At 35.7% G+C, this 20618-nt stretch overlaps 1 protein-coding gene across 2 annotated transcripts in view; it reads left to right on the top strand.

Annotated features, from left to right (window-relative positions):
* LOC132548392 (rho family-interacting cell polarization regulator 2-like) overlaps nt 1-20618 on the top strand; it is a 95720-nt gene that overhangs the window by 32523 nt on the left and 42579 nt on the right. Inside the window, exon 1 of one of the 2 annotated variants that reach the window (XM_060212255.1) lies at nt 16065-16315. The exons of the other annotated variant lie outside the window; for it this stretch is intronic. The gene's annotated coding sequence lies outside the window, so the exon portion shown is untranslated. Of the gene's footprint in view, nt 1-16064; nt 16316-20618 lie in introns of those variants that run through there. 2 annotated transcript variants of the gene reach the window in all.

Raw genomic sequence — 20618 nt, 5'->3', positions numbered from 1 at the left:
TATAACAAAAGTTCTAGATACTATAGGTTTGTTTTCATAGAAAAGTTTTGTAGCAGTGTTCAAGATACCGTAATTTTGCTTTCATAGAAAAGTATTGCAAGAGTTCAAGAGACCATAGATTTGTTTTAATAGAAAAGTATTACCTATTCGTAGAAAAGTGTTACAAGAGTTCTAGAGACCATAGTTTTGTTTTTATAGAAAAGTATTGTAAGAGTTCTGGAGACTTTCCCTGACCATCTTTCCTTGTTTTGTTGCGTTACAGATCCTCAGTAGTAGATTATATATTCAGGATGTTGATTAAGGTGTAATTCTAACTGTTATTGGGTGTAACCTTGACTGTCATTTACCTATACTGTTTATCTACATAGTGAGCTGTCATCTTGTCGGCTCTGGTCTTATAGAGCAGGTTATTGGGTGTTTACTGATGAGTGAGATTAAAAACATTGATTTAGGCTTTGGACAAATATGTTGTCAAATATACAAAATTATTAGGATAAACAGTTACAAGGTTTTTTAAGATGTTAGAGAGAGAGAGAAGATTTTCATCATTAGATAAAAGGATGAGAAGTTTAAAATGTCATATTGAGGAGCCAGTATTTCAAATGATTTGTTTGATGACCTAAGTTCCAGAAGTGTAAGTGACCTTCATTCATGTGAGGTCATCGCATTAACACAACAAATTCTCTTGTGATGTAAAATTATATGTCTCTCTCTGAGATTCATTTCTCCCTGAAGACAGATATTGTTGAACTGAATGCTAGTGTAAACACAGGCTTTGTATCTGAGTAAAAGAAAAACATATAGATAGACAAGCAGTTAACTAGCCACTGGCACCAATGTGATACTTTGCATATCATATGATGAAGATACCTTCAGGATACCAGCATATCCATTGTATATTTAGATGTGATATTCAACAACTCAATCTTTATGATCACACACTTCAGACCACTTGCTGTGAAAAGAATGTGTCATGACAGACTATCTGTCCTTTAAGGCTGTTTGTAAGGAAAAACTACCTTTTATAAGAGACCACTTGTTTCGAAAGGCCACTTAATTGCCATAAAGAACTTTCGACAGATAATTTGTCTTGTATCTTTCATTAAAATATGTAATCATGTTAGAAAATTGTCATAAGAAACATCAAATCTGTTTAAACAGAAATAATGTATATTTTATTAGACACCTTAAGAGAATTCATGGCTAAATAAAGACTACTGCATAGTATGTAACAGACCAATTGGCTTCAGAGAATACATAGCTACCAGTTACTAAAAGCTACTGTATAGACCAGTTGCTATAAGAGAATGCCTGTCTGAATAGATTTGCAATTAGAGCCTGGATTGTCCCAGTCATTAAATCAGAATACTCCAGGGACACCTGTCTTGAGAGACCACCTGTCTTGAGAGACCACCTGTCTTGAAAGACCACTTGTGGTTTGAGACTTAACGAAATAATTCCCTACACAATACAAGTGACCATGTGTCATGAATCTAAAAGACAGGTCAGAATAACAGGTTAGCTAAATATTATGTTTAGCACTGAATTCCTGGTGGAAAGTTCTGACAACTTACAAGGGTCATTGACAAGTTATTTGACAAGGCTGAGTGGTGAAGTGCCCTGTAGGTAGACTCGGCTCACCTGCCATGCATGTAGTTCTCTGATAAACAATATCTCCTAAAAGAAAAATAATTGTTTATAGAGCTATCATTTCTTCAAATTATGAAATTCAGCAATTTATTTAGGTTCCAGTTGATAAGGACAACTAAATGTTAAATTTTACGATGTTTTAAATGTTTTAAACTTTAATTCATCAAAATACTAAAATTTTTACACTTCTCTTTAATTAGTAACAGCATTTGTGGGTATTTCTTCATATTTTTGATTTGACATGGATTTTTATTTGGATTCAAGATATGACATTTAACTGTAATGTTATATTATATGACTTTAGAGCCTGGCATATGTAGCATTGTCCTTTCACAGTAGTAAGATAAACTACCCTCAGCTGACCACGAATCACCTTTGACCCAAGTGTATCTATATGGTGCAAGACACTGATGTATATAAATGTCACATAGATCCCTATTAGGGATTAAGAATTATGACAGGTATATTTTGCGGATCAAGTTGGCTAACTAAGGATGACCACATCAAGGAGCGCACCAGGTGCAGTGGTCAGTTATGAATGCATTAAGTCAAACCTGACCAGGAGACCATAGTTATCCTGACAGGTTGTACTTAATTTGGAGACTCCTTGACTCGCTAATGTTGATGGTCACTAGTTAAGACTTGTGCACTGTAAATAGAAATTCTAAACTTATGGGTATAAAAGGAGTCATGTCGTTGTGATTTAAGTTTTAAACGATTTTGTCAGGAGGTCTGGACTTCCTTTCATTTCGTCACATTTTCTTTCCTAAAGTTTACTGGACAGTGTTCAACTTTCACGTGTACTTTTTACTCCTGGAACATTAATATTACCGGTCAAAATTACCTGTTCTCAGACATAATAACCGTGAAACTTTGGATTTGTGAACAAGGATATTGGAAATATCTGTTCTCAGACATAATAACCGTGAAACTTTGGATTTGTGAACAAGGATATTGGCAATACCTGTTCTCAGACACAATAACCGTGAAACTTTGGATTATTTGTCTCTCTTGTGAGTGTTAAACTTTGAATTTTAAGTATTTACAGGATTCAGAAAAGTACACCATGGATATTTGACAGACAAATAGACTGCATCCAAAGTTCTTTGTAAATTGAAGATAACTTTGACCCAAGGATCAGACATCTCGGGCATGAATCAACCACATCCTGGCTTCTCTGTGGTCGAGATGTAGTTTCTATTTTTTTATTTTGTTTTTCCCATACTTATTTGTAATTCGACAAGAAAAATCTTGAGGTTAGGAACCTTTTTATCCTGATTAGAGAAATACAAGACGTTCTACATCTCTTCTGATGGTGCTACATGTTCATTTGAGATATATGAAGACTGTTGAATGATAATAGTGTACTCCAGGAGATTACAGGAAACAACACAGGACACTGAGGAGATTTATCTTCCATTTCTTGGATCTTTTACAGAAAATAACAGAAGGGAAAATTCAGAGTTCAACAAGGTAACTATTCCCTGAGTGAAGTTTTTAAACTGAAAATTATTAATTGTTCAAATACACAGGAGCGTATATACAGAAGGATTTCCAGAAACTATCAAGGACTTTCTTATTGAACTTTTTATACCCAGCCAAATGTACGAGGAAGTGGGTTTTTTGCTCTGTCCATTTGTAGGAATCTTAAGAGTGCATCTCTGACAAAATACTTTACAAACTGTCTGTCTGTTCATCTTGGTCAGGCTGTCAGTGTCTGTCTTCTCTCTATCATCCAAGTCAACATTTGTATTTCACTGGAGACACACAGACAGATATTTCAGGCTTTATGGCGTATGAAGAAATGACACATGTAGAGACAAGGAAATTTTCAACAAAAACATAATCTGATTCTTTGTTGCTGCAGTATAAAAAATTGCTAATCATAAATGTCAGTTTAACAAGTATGGAATCATTATTCTCTGATGTAAATATTTATGATGTGAAATAACCTTAATATATCTATACGTACCTCTTCAGAAACCATCACAGATATACATTATCATTAAGATTTAAAACAAAGGAATTAGTTATGTAGATAAATAAAAACGTGCAGTTTATGATTTGAAAAATGTGATGTCAACAGCCATCTTCCATCTGATGCTCTTTCTTCATCTAACCATTGTGGCATCACTATAGATCTCCAATTGTTCAATCTAACCATTGTGGCATCACTATAGATCTCCAATTGTTCAATCTAGCCATTGTGGCAACACTGAGGATCTCCAATTGTTCAATCCAACTATTGTGGCAACACTGAGGATCTCCAATTGTTCAGTCCAACTATTGTGGCATCACTATAGATCTCCAATTATTCAATCTAACCATTGTGGAATCACTATAGATCTCCAATTATTCAAACTAACCATTGTGGCATCACTATAGATCTCCAATTATTCAATCTAACCATTGTGGCATCACTATAGATCTCCAATTAATCAATCTAGCCATTGTGGCAACACTGAGGATCTCCAATTGTTCAATCCAACTATTGTGGCAAAACTTAGGATCTCCAATTATTCAATCTAGCCATTGTGGCATCACTGAGGATCTCCAATTATTCAATCTAGCCATTGTGGCAAAACGTAGGATCTCCAATTATTCAATCAGATCATCGTGACATCACTGAGGATCTCCAATTATTCCAATCTAACCATTGTGGCAACAATAAAGATCTCCAATTATTCAATCTAGCCATTGTGGCAACACTGAGGATCTCCTATTATTCAATCTTACCATTGTGACATCACTGAGGATCTTCAATTATTCAATCTTACCATTGTGACATCACTGAGGATCTTCAATTATTCAATCTTACCATTGTGACATCACTGAGGATCTTCAATTATTCAATCTAACCATTGTGGCAACAATAAAGATCTCAAATTATTCAGTCTAGCCATTGTGGCATCACTGAGGATCTCCAATTATTCCAATCTAACCATTGTGGCAACAATAAGGACCTCCAATTATTCCAATCTAACCATTGTGGCAACACTATAGATCTCCATTTATTCAATCTGTTCATTGTGGTAACACTGAGGATCTCCAATTATTCAATCTAACCTTTGTGGCATCATTGAAGATCTCCAATTATTCAATCTAACCAGTGTGGCATCACTGAGGATCTCCAATTATTCAATCTGATCATTATTGCATCAATGTAGATCTTCAATTGATCCTGGTGGCATCACTAAAGATATTCAATTCGTCATCAGACACATCCATCTGATCCTGGTTGCATCACTAAGGATCTTCAATTACTCATCTGACCCTCCTGGCATCACTAAAGGTCTTCAATTCATCATCAGACACAGTTATCATTAAGATCTCAAATTTTCCATCTGATCCTGGTGGCATCACTAAGGATTTCAAAACCATCAATCTGACATCATAACAATATAACCCAATCCAAATTTTAAAGCTTTTAGAAGCAATTTTAGTAAATTTGTTATTGCAGTGGGTTGAAGGGGGCAGTTTCATGGCTTAAAGACTGACAATTAAGGTTCTGACTGTTGAGCAATACTGTTGGAGGACAGTAATCTAAGGAGACTGTGATGTTTTACCTGTAACTTTTTACTTAAGTTTAAGACAATGGTGTATAGGTATAAATGGTCGTCCAGGTATGCTGGCTGATTTATGGAAAACAACAATAGCTTTATTATAATAAAAACATTACTGTAAGTAGATTCATGTATGTCAGATTGCCTGGGGCTAGATATGCACTGGAATCTAGGAGATCAGCACACTATTTACATATTCATTAAAGGATTATAATTCTATGCAAATTGAATTGATGGTTTTGAAAAACACCTGAGGAAAGGAGTATGATAAGATTGGATGTTTGTAGGTATGTGATGAAGTAGCTAGCAGTTCAACAGGTTTCTTCTACCATTATCGAGGATTTAGGCATTCTCACCCAACGGAAAAAGCCGTAAAACCGGAATTGTTAATTAATTTCAGATGATGCTAGGACTGTGCCAGTGGCCTTTTAATTGATGTTGATTTCCACCTGATTTTTTTAAGGATTGCCGACATCACTGTATCTCAGGCCCTTTGACACAGTGCTATCAGGAAACATTACATGTTTTAAGGTCTTTGAAGAGCCCTGCAACATCCACTTCGAGTGGCTTGTAGTCTATTTTGGTATTAGCTCACCAGGAAGTCCTATATCCGATGCTGATTGTTTTCCTACGTAGTTAAAAAAAAATTGTACCAAGAAAGGACATTTGGATTACTGTTGAACCCACCATGAATGATTAGTGATTTATAACAAACTATAAGGACATCTTATCCAGTTACTTTGCTTGCCAAATTCTGTTGGAATATTTTTTTAGTGTGGGTAGGAGTTAAATCTATTGGAAAGCTGACAGCCTAATCAGGGTCATAACTGGCAGGTTTACAGTGTTTTTTTCTTTTCATGTGACCCCCACCCAGCTGATTTCTATAAGTGACTTCACCCACTTTTGGACACCAGACAGGTACAAGGGATGTATGGTGCTAGGTAATTGTGTTGCCGTTATAGATCTGTTTATACCTGAGGAACATCCACCAGCTGGGATGGGGTTATTTTTTATGGAATATCAGCTGTGATTTTGGCATGATGTCTAATATCAGATGTAATCATTGACTAGGCTATCTCAAGTATCAGCCACGACCCCTTACTCTGTTGTAAATGGCTGCTTCAGTTTATGGTTTCGTGTATTATCTTTAGACATAAGTGACAGTGATTTACATATTTTATAGTGAAATATTATGTTAGAAGGAACGCTGACAATAGGGGATTATCACTGGAGTAGCATGCCAAGGTAACAATCAGGAGTATTACGTGTGTTATACTGAATTATAGAAATGTTTATTATTTGAAAACAATTTCAATCCAGCAATAAGGTTTCTGAATGACAAGGCATGGACACGACATTAGGACACTTCTGGGATCTTTAAAAACTGTTGGATACCTGTAGTGTCTCCCTGAAATCTTAAACAATAGTGTCAAGATGCTGGGTCGACAGATGAGTCTAGAACTTGAAGACTACAATGGTAACCGCCCATTGTGGTTGGAACTGGAAGAACGGATCGGAGCAGAAGGTTCAGTGACGGTCAAATTACGGCGTATGATACACCGAAAATTATCACAGTCGCAGGCAGATCTACCAATCTACAATAGCAAGTGTGAGTATATCCTGTCACCAAGAAATAGATGTTACCTTCAGTGGCATTAAGTATACATGTTTGGTGACTGCTCTCTTATAATATACTCATGTGGAAAAACATATTCTGTGAGATATCTATAAATTAATTTTGTTGTTAAAAAGTCTAAGCAATCTTCTAGACTTCCTATGCTCAGAAACCAACCTAACCCTTTTCTGCAGTAATTTAATCCACAAGTGTTTTGTACTTCAGGGAGTTCTGAGTCAGGAGAATCTGTTTTCAGATTACAGTCTACGAAGGGTGTGGTCTGTTTGTATCACTATCATTAAGTTTTCATTGGCTTCAGAAATGTATTCTATTTCTGAACTCTAGTGATCTCAAATTTCACCCATGACGTTGGGTTCAGTTCATGAGCTCGAATAATCATTCTTAGGATTTTTTTTTTCTAGAAAATGTTTGATCTCCAATGAAGTGAAGGACCAGGACACATATTGGCACCTTTGCTTTTTTATTCACTTGTGCATATATTATGTGTCTATATAAATGCATAACTTCACTGATCACTTCAGCACTCTCAGCTTGTCAGTACCCAAAAGTTGGAAAAAGTGGCCTTGACTTTAAAGGGTCTAAGCCAAGCCACAAACACATAAATGATTCCCTTTACTTCAAGGTCATAGGAATTGGTGTTAAAGGTCAAGGGATGTTTGTCCTCACAATGAAGTTGATTTTGGCGGGTATACTGGTATCAATGTATATGTCAGGCTACCAGCCATCTTTAACTGCAATATCTTTTGGGGAGTAGAGCTGTGTACTAGTATGAAATTTGATGTACATCATGAGTATCTAAGGTAATTACATGTTTCATTTCAATGCTGTTCTTTTGAGTTATGTCCCCTTATGATAACCCAATACATGTAAGAAGTTTGTCCAGGGTAAAGCTGTGTCTTCTCTCGACCAATTCTCACATGATCAGCATTCAAGGTACTTATGTGCAACAGAATACCTACAAAGTTCTGCTGGTACTTAAATACAATTATTATACAATATTTCTCTACGGAGTTCTGTCAGTACTTGTGTACAATAATTATTTTTGGTGTTCTGCCAGTGCTGATGCACAATAATTATCTTTGGAGTTCTGTCCCTTTATTATTGTGTAGAAGCATATACCTCTAATTCATTATGTGTGTTGAGTACCTGAGATACTATGTACACACAGTAGGAAGACATGATCATGTAAAGCGATCAAATCGTCATTATAGATAAATATACTCTGTTGTCGTTGATACCTTTACACAGGATAATGTCACAGTATGGTAATTATATTTCTATATGCTGTTTTACAAAGTACATAAACTTAAAACCAGCTTTAACAAGCTATTCACCACCATGCCCAGATCAAACAGTATGTGTGTCAAGATATTCATCTACACGCACTGAATTGTAAGGGTGGCAAAATATTTAGGCAAAAAAGTTACCTATACTTTACCAAAGTTAATTATAAAAATCAGATAGATATGGGACACTCAATAAATGGTTGTTGTATATTTAATTTTTTTCACTTCAGATATGTACTTTTTCTAAAAGTTTCAAATAACATCAGCTTAGATAGCCATACTTTTTTGTGTGTTCTAATTTCGCTGTTCACTTTATCATCCAATCAAAATGCATTTAGAGTTTCGTACATGTATGGTTTATTTGGTTTTTTTTACAAAACAGATGTAAAGACCAACTGAGTTGATTAACACCCAAATATTGTGGTAGAAATTCAACATTTTTTTACCTCTGTTCTTTACTTGGACTTTACAAAGTATACGTAGTGCAGTCAAACCTGTCTATAAAGGTCTCTCTAGGACAGAATACAATGGGTTGACTTTTACCTGACTATGACTATGCATTATTGACAAGTATTTGTTCCATACAATTGACCTTTATACACAGATATTTTTATATACAGTTGGCTTTTATACACAGATATTTATTATATACAGTTGGCCTTTATACACAGGTTATTGTTATAAACAGTTGGCTTTTATACACAGATATTTATTATATACAGTTGGCCTTTATAGACAAGTGTTCATTAAAAACAGGTGGCCAACTGACTATGTAGATTACTGAAAATGACAGTACATATATTATCAGATGCCAATACCTATTTTTTAGAAAGAGAGAGTTATGCCCCTTTATTTGAAAAATGAACAAAATTTTGTGTGAAGTGTCACAATAGTATTGCATTACTTCCATCTTTTAAAGAATTATTCTCCACAAAGTTGTTGTGCAGCCTCATTAGTCAATAGCTTAATTATTTGTTATCTACAAAATCTAATTTTAAGGCACATTTAACATGGATTTTAATCCAAATGTGGATTCATATTGACAGCCTATTTTGTTGTACCAACTGAGTGTTTTAGAGGTAATGAATTATTGGATAATTGATATTAGACTAACTAAGTTGTCAACATTGTACAACAACTACAAGCTCTGAAAAGATACCCAGTGCCTATATGCTGAGAGCCTAATGAAAAAAATTATACAGATTATTAAGAAATTAATGATGTGTTTTGAAGGTTTGATATTCAGCTAGATCTGCCTCATCACCATGGTGTTATTGTAAGCAGGTTTAGCGGAGGTAATTTAGGCTCCATTTAACCTGCTTTGTTTCTGATAAGATGTAATTAGCCTTTAAGTGGCTCCACCATTGCCTTGGATATCTTCCATGTAGTCAGGTTACACAGTTTACATATAGTTACAACATCAGAGGCCTTTTATGTGTATACCCCACCTGTATGTGTTAGATTGTCAATGAACCAGACAAAACACAAACTTTACACCATGATGCTTCACTGCTACTGAGCCACTTACTATCTCTTGTACCATATATAACCTATGGTAACAACCACAGTCGCCTGGCTGTACCATATATACCCTACAGTAACAGCCACAGTGTCCTGGCTGTACCATATATACTGTACAGTAACAGCCACAGTGTCCTGGCTGTACCGTATATGCCCTACAGTAACAGCCACAATGTCCTGACTGTACCGTGTATACCCTACAGTGACAGCTATAGTCTCCAGGCTGTACCATATATACCCTACAGTAACACCCACAATGTCCTGGCTGTACGGTATATACCCTACAGTAACAACCATAGTCTCCTGGCTGTACGGTATATACCCTACTGTAACAACCATAGTCTCCTGGCTGTACTGTATATACCCTACAGTAACAACCACAGTATCCTGGTTGTACCGTATGTACCCTACAGTAACAGCGACAATGTCCTAGCTGTAACATATATACCCTACAATAACAGCCACAATATTCTGACTGTACCATATATATCCTACAGTAATAACCACAGTGTCCTGGCTGTACCATATATACCCTACAATAACAACCATAGTCCCTGACTGTACCATATATACCCTACAATAACAACCATAGTACCTGACTGTACCATATATACCCTACAATAACAACCATAGTCCCTGACTGTACCTTATGTACCCTACTTTAACACCCAAAGTCTCCTGACTGTACCGTATATACCCTACTTTAACACCCAAAGTCTCCTGACTGTACCGTATATACCCTACTTTAACACCCAAAGTCTCCTGACTGTACCGTATATACCCTACAATAACACCCAAAGTCTCCTGACTGTACCATATATACCCTACAATAACAGCCACAGTGTCCTGGCTGTACCGTATATACCCTACAATAATATCCATATAGTCCCCTGCTACATTCGAAAGTGACAACCACTGATTTTTGTACTATATAAACCTGACTATGATTTTTTGACCAGTGAGATTATATTATGTAATCTAGTTTAATATCATGGATATATTCATAGACTTGAAGGAATCATATTCATTAGTTAAACACTTGAAGGAGTTTTATGCTAATTTCATACTTGCTTTGCCTTGTCACCAAACAATAAATGTATACCTTTGTAACCAAGAAATTACATTCTACATTATAATCTGTTTGCATGGCTACACTAAGTAATATCTGGTGCACAATTTAATTAACTCCAGTGGAGCTCCTTTACATCTTGTTACTATTAATACCAGCAATGTTGGATAAATGATGTTTGATATTTTTCAAAAATGAAAATTAACGTTATAAAATGGTATATGAAAGATGTTGAGTTTCTATGAACCTATTGTATGTGGCACTTGAGATTTTCCCTTCACACACTTGAACACTGACCATAAATTGATAGAAGCCAGGAAAATCTTTTTTTTTCTCCTATGGCTAGGAGTCCTGAAAAAGTTTTTGGTCCAGAAGCTAGAAATCTAGATTTTTTTTGTCCAAAAGCTGTCAATCTGGAAAACTTTCAGGAGTTAGGAATCTGGATAATTCTTTCAGGTCCAGAAGCTGTGAATCTGGAAAACTTCTTGATCGAGAAGCTAGGAATCTGCAAGGCAATCTGTTTAGTCCAGAGAATTTGTCAGATTATTTTTTTATTTGTTTGTCATGGATTTCCTGTTAGTAAGTCAATTAGACAGTTTCCTGTATGTGTGAAGGAATTTGTCCCAGACTGACCTAATTCAATGATGTGAATTATTGATATAGTATGTAGTCAGTGGAGGTTGTCAGAATCACTGATAACTGATATCATACAGTAGTGTTCAATATGTATATGCATTATATTTCATAGTAATTGGTTTTTATACGTAACTATGGTTACTTAACTAATGCAACTCCACTTGTCCTGCGAATGTGCTCAGCACACTACTGTTTATAAGTAAAATACTACAGGCAGTTCTAGTTGTTTGTTAAAGGTCACAGGCAGTTTTGCATTTTTGTCCAAGTTTGCAGGCATGCAGTTTTCTACTTGTTTGAATTAGGCCAGTGGTAGTCCTGCTTATTTTCCTGAAGTTACAGGCAGTATTGTCTGTAATCCATGGTCACAGGTAGTGGTGTTTCCTTACTGATGGTTACAGACAATTCTGCTAGTTAGTCAAATGTCACAACCAACAGTTCTGCTTGTTTCCCCAAAGTAGAAGAAATTCTGCTTGTTTTCTTTGAGGTTACAAGCACTTCTGCTGGTTTGTTAAGGCAGAGGATGATAATCAATTAGCCTTCCTCCTTGTTTGCTGCACATGATTATGGGAATCCTGTTGGGTGTATTATATAACCAGCGTGTAGAGGATGAGATAAAAGGCAGGAGGTCCCTGTAAGATTTCGTGGTGTGGCGATATAATGTATTGGTTTAAGTGGTGTGGCATATAGAGACAGGCAACATATTTCCAAACTTGCAGATTTTATATTTTTTCTGATGAAGACTGAAAAAAAAACTGTTACATTATACTTAAGATTTTCTACATGACCACAGTTTAATAATTTAAAACACACCAATAGCATTAGCTTTGGTTCCAGTCAGCTGAACTGACTCGCCATACCTCCTTAATTGAACTCTTGGTGACCTTGTGAGAAGAAACCATGAAAATTCAAGATGATGCATGCCTGATGTGTCATTTTAACAATAATTCTGTGTCAAGACAGATCAGTGCTTGACATAAGTTAATTATCGAGAAGTATTGTAAGGGAAATAACTCTTACAGAACTCCTTCAAATATTATTTCTTCTACACATCACTGGTTGTGTCTAGATAATTTTTATTTAAGTGCTATATATATAGAATAGGTCTGTTTATTTGAAAAAAACAAAAAAAAACTAAACTGAAATTGAAAAAAAAAATTATTTCCCATTCTAAACAGGATAACATGTGTTTTAGTTGTTGTGGATTATGTGTTTATCTGCTTAGTGTAACTTAACTCCAATTACTAGTGTTCTGTCATGAAACAATATCTTGAACCTAGCTGACATTGACCAACAAGTATTAGTACAGATGTAATGACTAATGTTGGCACCAGTTCTGACTGTTTTACCCTCCACATGACTACAGACCCATATTTTTCAAATTGTTTGTAGGTTAGGAATGTGTTTTGTTATATGGTAACCACATCTGTTTGAAGCATTAGAAGTTATAATAACATTTACAGTACTTTTGATATCAAATATTCTGATATGATTTGTTCATATGTTGTATAACTTACGAATATTTAGGGGGGAAATATAATTGTGTTTATTTTTAATGGTATTATGGTCAGGTCTCTTATTGGCTTTAAATCCAGAATGAAAATAAAATATTTTGAATAAGCTGATAATACTGTATAGAATGGAATGTGATGAACATGTATATACTACACATGGTGGGGGACTGTGTTGGTAACTTACCATAAATATGGCCATTATGACCTCAGATTTATTTTAAAAACCTCATTACATTTCTTCTAAAAGTTAATACTCTTATGTAGAGTCTTGTTACAGTCAGACATCTGAAAGCACACTACTGGCAGTTATATTGTTTTGTAAATAGCAAAAATTTCTTAAAACAATCCACTTACTTGTTTTACAAAAGGAATGATATCATCACATATATAAAGTTAGCTTGGAATGAGCTAAACTACAGCCAAAATGCTACATTGTATTTGTATTTGATAATGAAAGTTCAGTAATAGGAACTTAATATTGTATACAAATTTGTAGCATATACAGCACATAACATAACAAAGTGCTTCTTTACCTTAAATGGACTTCTTTCATAGCTTACTTTTCAAGCAAAAGATTTTCAAAATATATTTCATCTATTGTTATCATACACAATTTAAATCTAATAACAACATGATTGATTGTAGAGATTTTTTAAAGAGGTAAACAAGCTTGATTATTCATATTCAACATATATACTGTTTCAGAAAGAGCATATTTTCTTTGTGAACAAAACTACTGTATCTGATAACAATGCCTTTAAAATCATTACATTATTTCTATTCTGAACTTACTAAATAATGAATCTTTTCATTAATAATTACACTAGAATTAAAATCACATCAAGATTAATGATAATGCATTTCATTAATGTTTGGCAACTTGAATAATGGACATTAATATTTGGAATTAGGTGAAAGGAAACCACTTTTAATTAACCAAATGTCCATCACTATGGGTTACCCAGAACCAATTATGTCCCAAAAGCTTTGTCACTGACAAAACAGTGTTTGTTAATTGTCTTCAATTTGGCTTTGCTATAATCATCTCCCCTTGTTGCTCAGAATATTGTGCAGATAACCTTAACCAATAGTCTGTGTAACAAATTAGGTCTTCCGAGATAAAAATAAAAACTTGGCTTTCAGAAATGCAACAGGAAGACATGTATGACTAAATATTTTCTTTTCCCAGTATTGTACTTTAGTTGTCCTTAAGTCAATTAATAATGAATTTACATTCTGTCCAATAGGTCATGTTATATATGTAAATATACTTATCAATTGAGAATGAAATCTAAGATTGTGCAGTTATTTTCAAAAGTAGATATATCAACCTGATAAGAAAAGATGTACTGATCAGAGTAGCTTGTTTTGTTGCCACCCTTAACTGTCTCCTTCATATCAGCCTAGATGGCCTAAAGTAATAACCTTCTGTCTCCATATCAGCCTAGATGGCCTACAGTAATAACCTTCTGTCTCCAGTGAACTATTGGCCTACAGTAATAACCCTCTGTCTTTAGTGGACTAGTGGCCTACAGTAATAACCCTTTGTCTTCAGTGGACTAGTGGCCTACAGTAATAACCCTCTGTCTCCAGTGGACTAGTGGCCTACAGTATTAACCCTCTTGTCGCCAGTGGATTAGTGTCCTTCAGTAATAACCCTCTGTCTTCAGTGGACTAGTGGCCTACAGTAATAACCCTCTGTCTTCAGTGGACTAGTGGCCTACAGTAATAACCTTCTGTCTCCAATGGACTAGTGGCCTATAGTAATAAACATCTCTCTCCAGTGGACTACGGGTTTACAGGATCTACAGCAGTACCCGTTTTAATCTCCTTTAATAACCCTCACTATTGCTAGTTAACTAGTTGGCCAACATTAATAACCCTCTCCATCTCCAGTGGATTCAAGGGCCTAGTGTAACAACCTTTTCTATCTCCTGTGGATTACAGGGCCTACTGTAATAACCCTCTCTATTTCTTTTGGATAAATGGGTTTAATGTAATAACCCTGTCCATCTCTAGTGGATAAGAGGACTTACTGAAATTTATGGATCAACTCAAATAATCTTCTGTGAGTTAGAAGGCTGACAGCAATATTCTCTCTCTCCATGTGGACTAAAGGGCCTACAGTAATATTATCTCTCTCTCTCTCTCTCTCTCTCTCTCTCTCTCTCTCTCTCTCTCTCTCTCTCTCTCTCTCTCTCTCTCTCTCTCTCTCTCAGAGAGAGTGGACTATATGCCTAAAGTAGTATTTCTTTCCCACTACTCTAGTGGGCATGTAGTGATATTCTCTGTCTCAAAGTGAATTTGAAAGCCTACAATAATATTCTCTTGCTCCCTCCCAGTGGACTAGAGGGCCTACAGTAATATTCTCTCACTCTCTTCCATTGGACTAGAGAGCCTACAGTAATATTCTCTCGCTCCCTCCCAGTGGACTAGAGGGCCTACAGTAATATTCTCTCACTCTCTTCCATTGGACTAGAAGGCCTACAGTAATATTCTCTCGCTCCCTCCCAGTGGACTAGAGGGCCTACAGTAATATTCTCTCGCTCCCTTCCAGTGGACTAGAGGGCCCACAGTAATATTCTCTCGCTCCCTCCCAGTGGACTAGAGGGCCTACAGTAATATTCTCTCACTCCCTTCCCGTGGACTAGAGGGCCTACAGTAATATTCTCTCGCTCCCTCCCAGTGGACTAGAGGGCCTACAGTAATATTCTCTCACTCCCTCTCAGTGGACTAGAGAGCCTACAGTAATATTCTCTCACTCCCTCCCAGTGGACTAGAGGGCCTAAAGTAATATTCTCTCACTCCCTCCCAGTGGATTTGAGAGCCTACAGTAATATTGTCTCACTCCCTCCCAGTGGACTAGAAGGTTTGAGTGTATGAGGACCTTACTACATCTCTCTCCCACTCTAGTTGACCAGAAAGCTTAGATTATGCCTACTATATATACACTGGTGTATGAAGTTTAGTCTCCCTGACTCCACTCCAATATACAGCTCTATACTAAAACCAATCCGCTTTTGAGGTCAAAGTTATTAAAGCTTTACCAACATTTTCAAACATCATAAAAAGGAAGTGATTCTAATTTGATAGGATCTTATCAAAAGTGGCTGTGCCTGATTACGTGAGGAGAGTGTTGTACACTGAGTCGGTCTGCAGCTGTAGACTGTTACATACACAGTACAGCAGTACAGCTGGCGAGTTATCACCCAGTCCTGTGTCCAACATCAAGTGGGACTTTTTCGACCTGTTTGACCTTAAGTTTGTGGCGTGTGACCTTGTGTCCATCTGTATATATCTGTTCAGTGTCCAGTATCAGCTGACCATGTGACCAGGGGATTTGTGTTATAGAGACCTTCAACATTAATGTTACTACAATATTTCAGTGCTTCTTCAGTGACTTGGTGATTGGATGTTTACCAGAGGATCTGTTTCATGATGAGGTAATGTTTAGTTGTAAACTGTGATCTACTGCTTCCTGATGCATGTTTTACACATCTTTGTTAATACAAAAATTTTAATGAATAATTTCAGCTATTCAAATATTGATGTAATACTTCACATCTTACTAGTCTCAATGTCCAACTAATATGATTAGCTATTGCAGTTACTAGTTCAGCTGTTACACTTACAGGTTCATTTGTTACAGTTACTGTTTCAGCTGTTACAGTTACTAGTTCAGTTATTATAGTTACTAGTTCAGTTGTTACAGTTACTAGTTTAGCTGTTTCACTTACAGGTTCAGTTATTACAGTTACTGGTTCAGCTTTTACAGTTACAAATATTGCTGTTACAGTTCTAGTTCAGTTGTTATAGTTACTGGTCCAGCTGTTACAGTTAGTGGTTCAGTTGGGACAGTTACTGGTTCAGCTTTTACAGTTACTAGTTCAGCTGTTACAGCTACTGGTTCAGCTGTTATAGTTATTAGTTCAGCTGTTGCAGTTACTGGTTCAGCTGTTATAGTTATTAGTTCAGCTGTTACAGTTACTAGTTTAGTTGGGACAGTTAAAAGTCAATCTGTTACAGGTGATCACTCAACTTGTACAAGTTTCTAGTTCTGCTGGTACAAGTTTCTAGTTCTGCTGGTACAAGTTGCTAGTTCAGCTGGTACAAGTTTCTAGTTCTGCTGGTACAAGTTTCTAGTTCTGCTGGTACAAGTTGCTAGTTCAGCTGATTCAAATTTCTAGTTCTGCTGGTACAAGTTCTGCTAGTTTCTAGTCTGCTGGTAGTTGCTGATTCAAATTTCTAGTTCTGCTGGTACAAGTTTCTAGTTCTGCTGGTACAAGTTTCTAGTCTGCTGGTACAAGTTTCTAGTTCTGCTGGTACAAGTTTCTAGTTCTGCTGGTACAAGTTTCTAGTTCTGCTGGTACAAGTTTCTAGTTCTGCTGGTACAAGTTTCTAGTTCTGCTGGTACAAGTTTCTAGTTCTGCTGGTACAAGTTTCTAGTTCTGCTGGTACAAGTTTCTAGTTCTGCTGGTACAAGTTTCTAGTTCAGCTGATTCAAATTTCTAGTTCTGCTGGTACAAGTTTCTAGTTCTGCCGGTACAAGTTGCTAGTTCAGCTGATACAAGTTTCTAGTTCTGCTGGTACAAGTTTCTAGTTCTGCCGGTACAAGTTGCTAGTTCTGCCGGTAGAAGTTGCTAGTTAAGCTGATACAAGTTTCTAGTTCTGCTGGTACAAGTTGCTAGTTCAGCTGGTACAGTAACAAGTTTGGTTTTTCAGATCTAGATGTTATGCTTCTGTGCAGCATCAGAACAAAAACTTTGACATGCCGGCTACATAATATTCCTTCCCACTGATTATATATGAAGAGATGTACTTGAAGGAAGGAGGGGGATGCAGAGAAAACAAACAAGTATTACTCAACAATGTTAGATATGTCTCGGTACAGTCAGTGTAATGTAAAAGCATATGTTGTAGTCAGGTAGGCTACATTTTAATGTTTATCTCTTTAATTGTAGATAATAATTGATCTATTTATAGATGACATCAGATAGTACTTTAGATATTGTGAAATTATGTTTATCAAATTGTTAGTTATATATCTGTTTCTGAAATCAATCAGTAAATAATCCTTTTGTTTAAATTGTTAAAATTTGATACAGATGAACTGGTCAACTTATGTTCTTAAAAAAGTTAAGAATTTCTGTGATTACTCTCTCTCACAAATTACCATACACAATATGCAGGTCATCCCTACATGCCCCCTACTCCCACCTCCTCCCCACTCCTCCCCCACTTCCTCATTTGCTTTTCTAAGGTCATTCACCACCCTTCAAGCTCATCTCCACAGGCCCTTTATCCTCCCTTATCCCACCCAACCACAAAGAAACTTCCTAAAGACCCACTAGACCCTAATATCTTTATATTCATTTTTATACTTGAACCTTCATTTCTCATTGGAGTATATTTTTAGTATATGTAAGTTGAATTTCTGTACTGGAGGGAGTGATGTTGAGCTAAGTTACACACTAGTAGTAGAGTTTGTAAAGGAGGGAATGAATGAAAGCCTGACAGATTTACAGACTTGCTGGCCGTTCACTTCCCCAGCTGGTCCATATACCAGCATCTGTAATTCATCACCATGTCAACTAGTGATTGTTTCTCAAAAACCATGACGATGGATGACCTTGCATTCAAGGTCATGAGTAAAAAATATTAAGTGTATCGCTTAAAATTTCCACATGCTGGCTGTCGAAATTACTGTTTCCAAAAAGTCAAGAGAAAAAACGCGGGTTAGAAATGCCACAACAAATAGAAGTAAGAAATAGGAAATTGCCTTAGAATTAGATTAAATGACACAGAAAAACCTTGTCCTTACTGTACTGTAGGTTTGATCATTCATCAGCTATTTTACAAAGCGACATTTACATGTTTGAAATTACTTGCCATATTTATCAAGCAAAAAGCCCATGCCTGGTAAAAAACCATCTCTAATGTATCGTTCTTATTTAACTATTTTATTGTCCACTGATGAGCCTATTCCTGATTTGACTCGTCAATTTTTCTGTTGGTGACCGCGGACATATTCTAGGATAACCATGATGCATGTGGATTTCTTTACAATTTACAGTTTGAATGATGTTATTTATCAATCTATATATATAGATATATAGAGTATGCCAATAAATTGACATTTCTACATGATAACCTGAACTGATAATAGATATTGTATCTACATTGATTGTCTCATGATTGTTGGTCCTGAACTTTGAACCTAAATCAAATGTTACAGAATGATAACCTTATGATAAAGGGGTATTGTCATCTGATGTTTAATTTAGGTACAAGTGGAAAGTAAACATTCAGTCTATACACTGTGCATTAATACTGAGGCAGGTTATGATGAATACAGTAAAAATATGAAAATTCAGATTATTTTACGTCAGAAAGAAGTTAAACAAGCTTATTTTCAGGACAGACTTATTTTTGAGGTCAACTTTTTTTTCTAGCTTTTGCAGTATCAAGGCATTTGTTTTCAAAATTTTCTATGATGGTAATTTAGAAGTCATTGACAACAGAGAAAATGTTTTCCTAATTCCAGGAAAGTAATCTAGACAAAATGAGAACAATGAAGTGTTGAGAGAAATGTACCACCTTTTGATTTAGAGTATATTGAAAAATAAATATTGTGCTTTTAAGTAAACTTTTGTTTAAATTACATATATCACTTTTGATTGACAATGTGAAAATGCCATCATAATATATTCTCACAAGAAACAGGGGTTCAGACTTGATTGACACTGTATATTTTGGTACACAGGATGTTTGTAATTACAAATAAACAAATAACTGATCTCAAACACAATGAATTCCATGAACAAAAGAGAAATATCCACTCTGAAGCAGATTTTGAATCTTAATGAAATAATTAATGAATTTAAGCATGAAATAAAAGTTTTATTTTATACTTAATGTATCTCCTATATAGAAGAGTTCTACACTGAACACGAGTTGTATGTAACTGTGAGCTTTTATTATGAAAATTACGGCACAAACTTTCAGCAAAAACCTGTACCACCTTAACATTTATAATATCATACTGACACAGACTTTCAGCAAAAACCTGTACCACCATAACATTTATAATATCATACTGACACAGACTTTCAGCAAAAACCTGTACCACCATAACATTTATAATATCATACTGACACAGACTTTCAGCAAAAACCTGTACCACCATAACATTTATAATATCATACTGACACAGACTTTCAGCAAAAACCTGTACCACCATAACATTTATAATATCATACTGACACAGGCTTTCATCAAAAACCTGTACCACCATAACATTAATATTATTACACTGTCACAGACTTTCAACAAAAACTTGACAACATAATAGTCTTCAGATTTGTTATAAAGACAGAAGTTTGTTTGACCTTAGCTGAAAAAGAGCCAAAAGTAAGTCACTTAAATAGCAATGTTTCCATTTAGAAATAAACCAGAATTATATTTCTGATGCATTCACTTTTGTATGTTCTCTACATGGCCCATTAAAGTTGAGGTTGTTTTATATATAATTCATGGCTTCAAGAAGTAATGATGGTTAAATGGCTGGGATATTTTTGTAGTTGTCATGGTAACACCAGAAAAATGTCCGCTAACTATCTAAAACGTGAAAATTGATTTAGGCTTTGGTGCAACATGGACCTTGTGATATTTCAACACAAACTTCCTCCAGCTCTGTCGGTCAATTTGATTGGACCCATATGTGTTTTTCTCCATGAAAACTCCACC

Source organism: Ylistrum balloti, unplaced genomic scaffold, assembly GCF_031769215.1.
Source record: "Ylistrum balloti isolate Yb309-2 unplaced genomic scaffold, AGI_CSIRO_Ybal_v1 Utg370010, whole genome shotgun sequence".
Taxonomy (NCBI): Eukaryota; Metazoa; Mollusca; class Bivalvia; order Pectinida; family Pectinidae; genus Ylistrum; species Ylistrum balloti.
The sequence above is the reverse complement of the archived record's forward strand: the minus strand, read 5'-3'. Positions and strand labels throughout refer to the sequence as shown.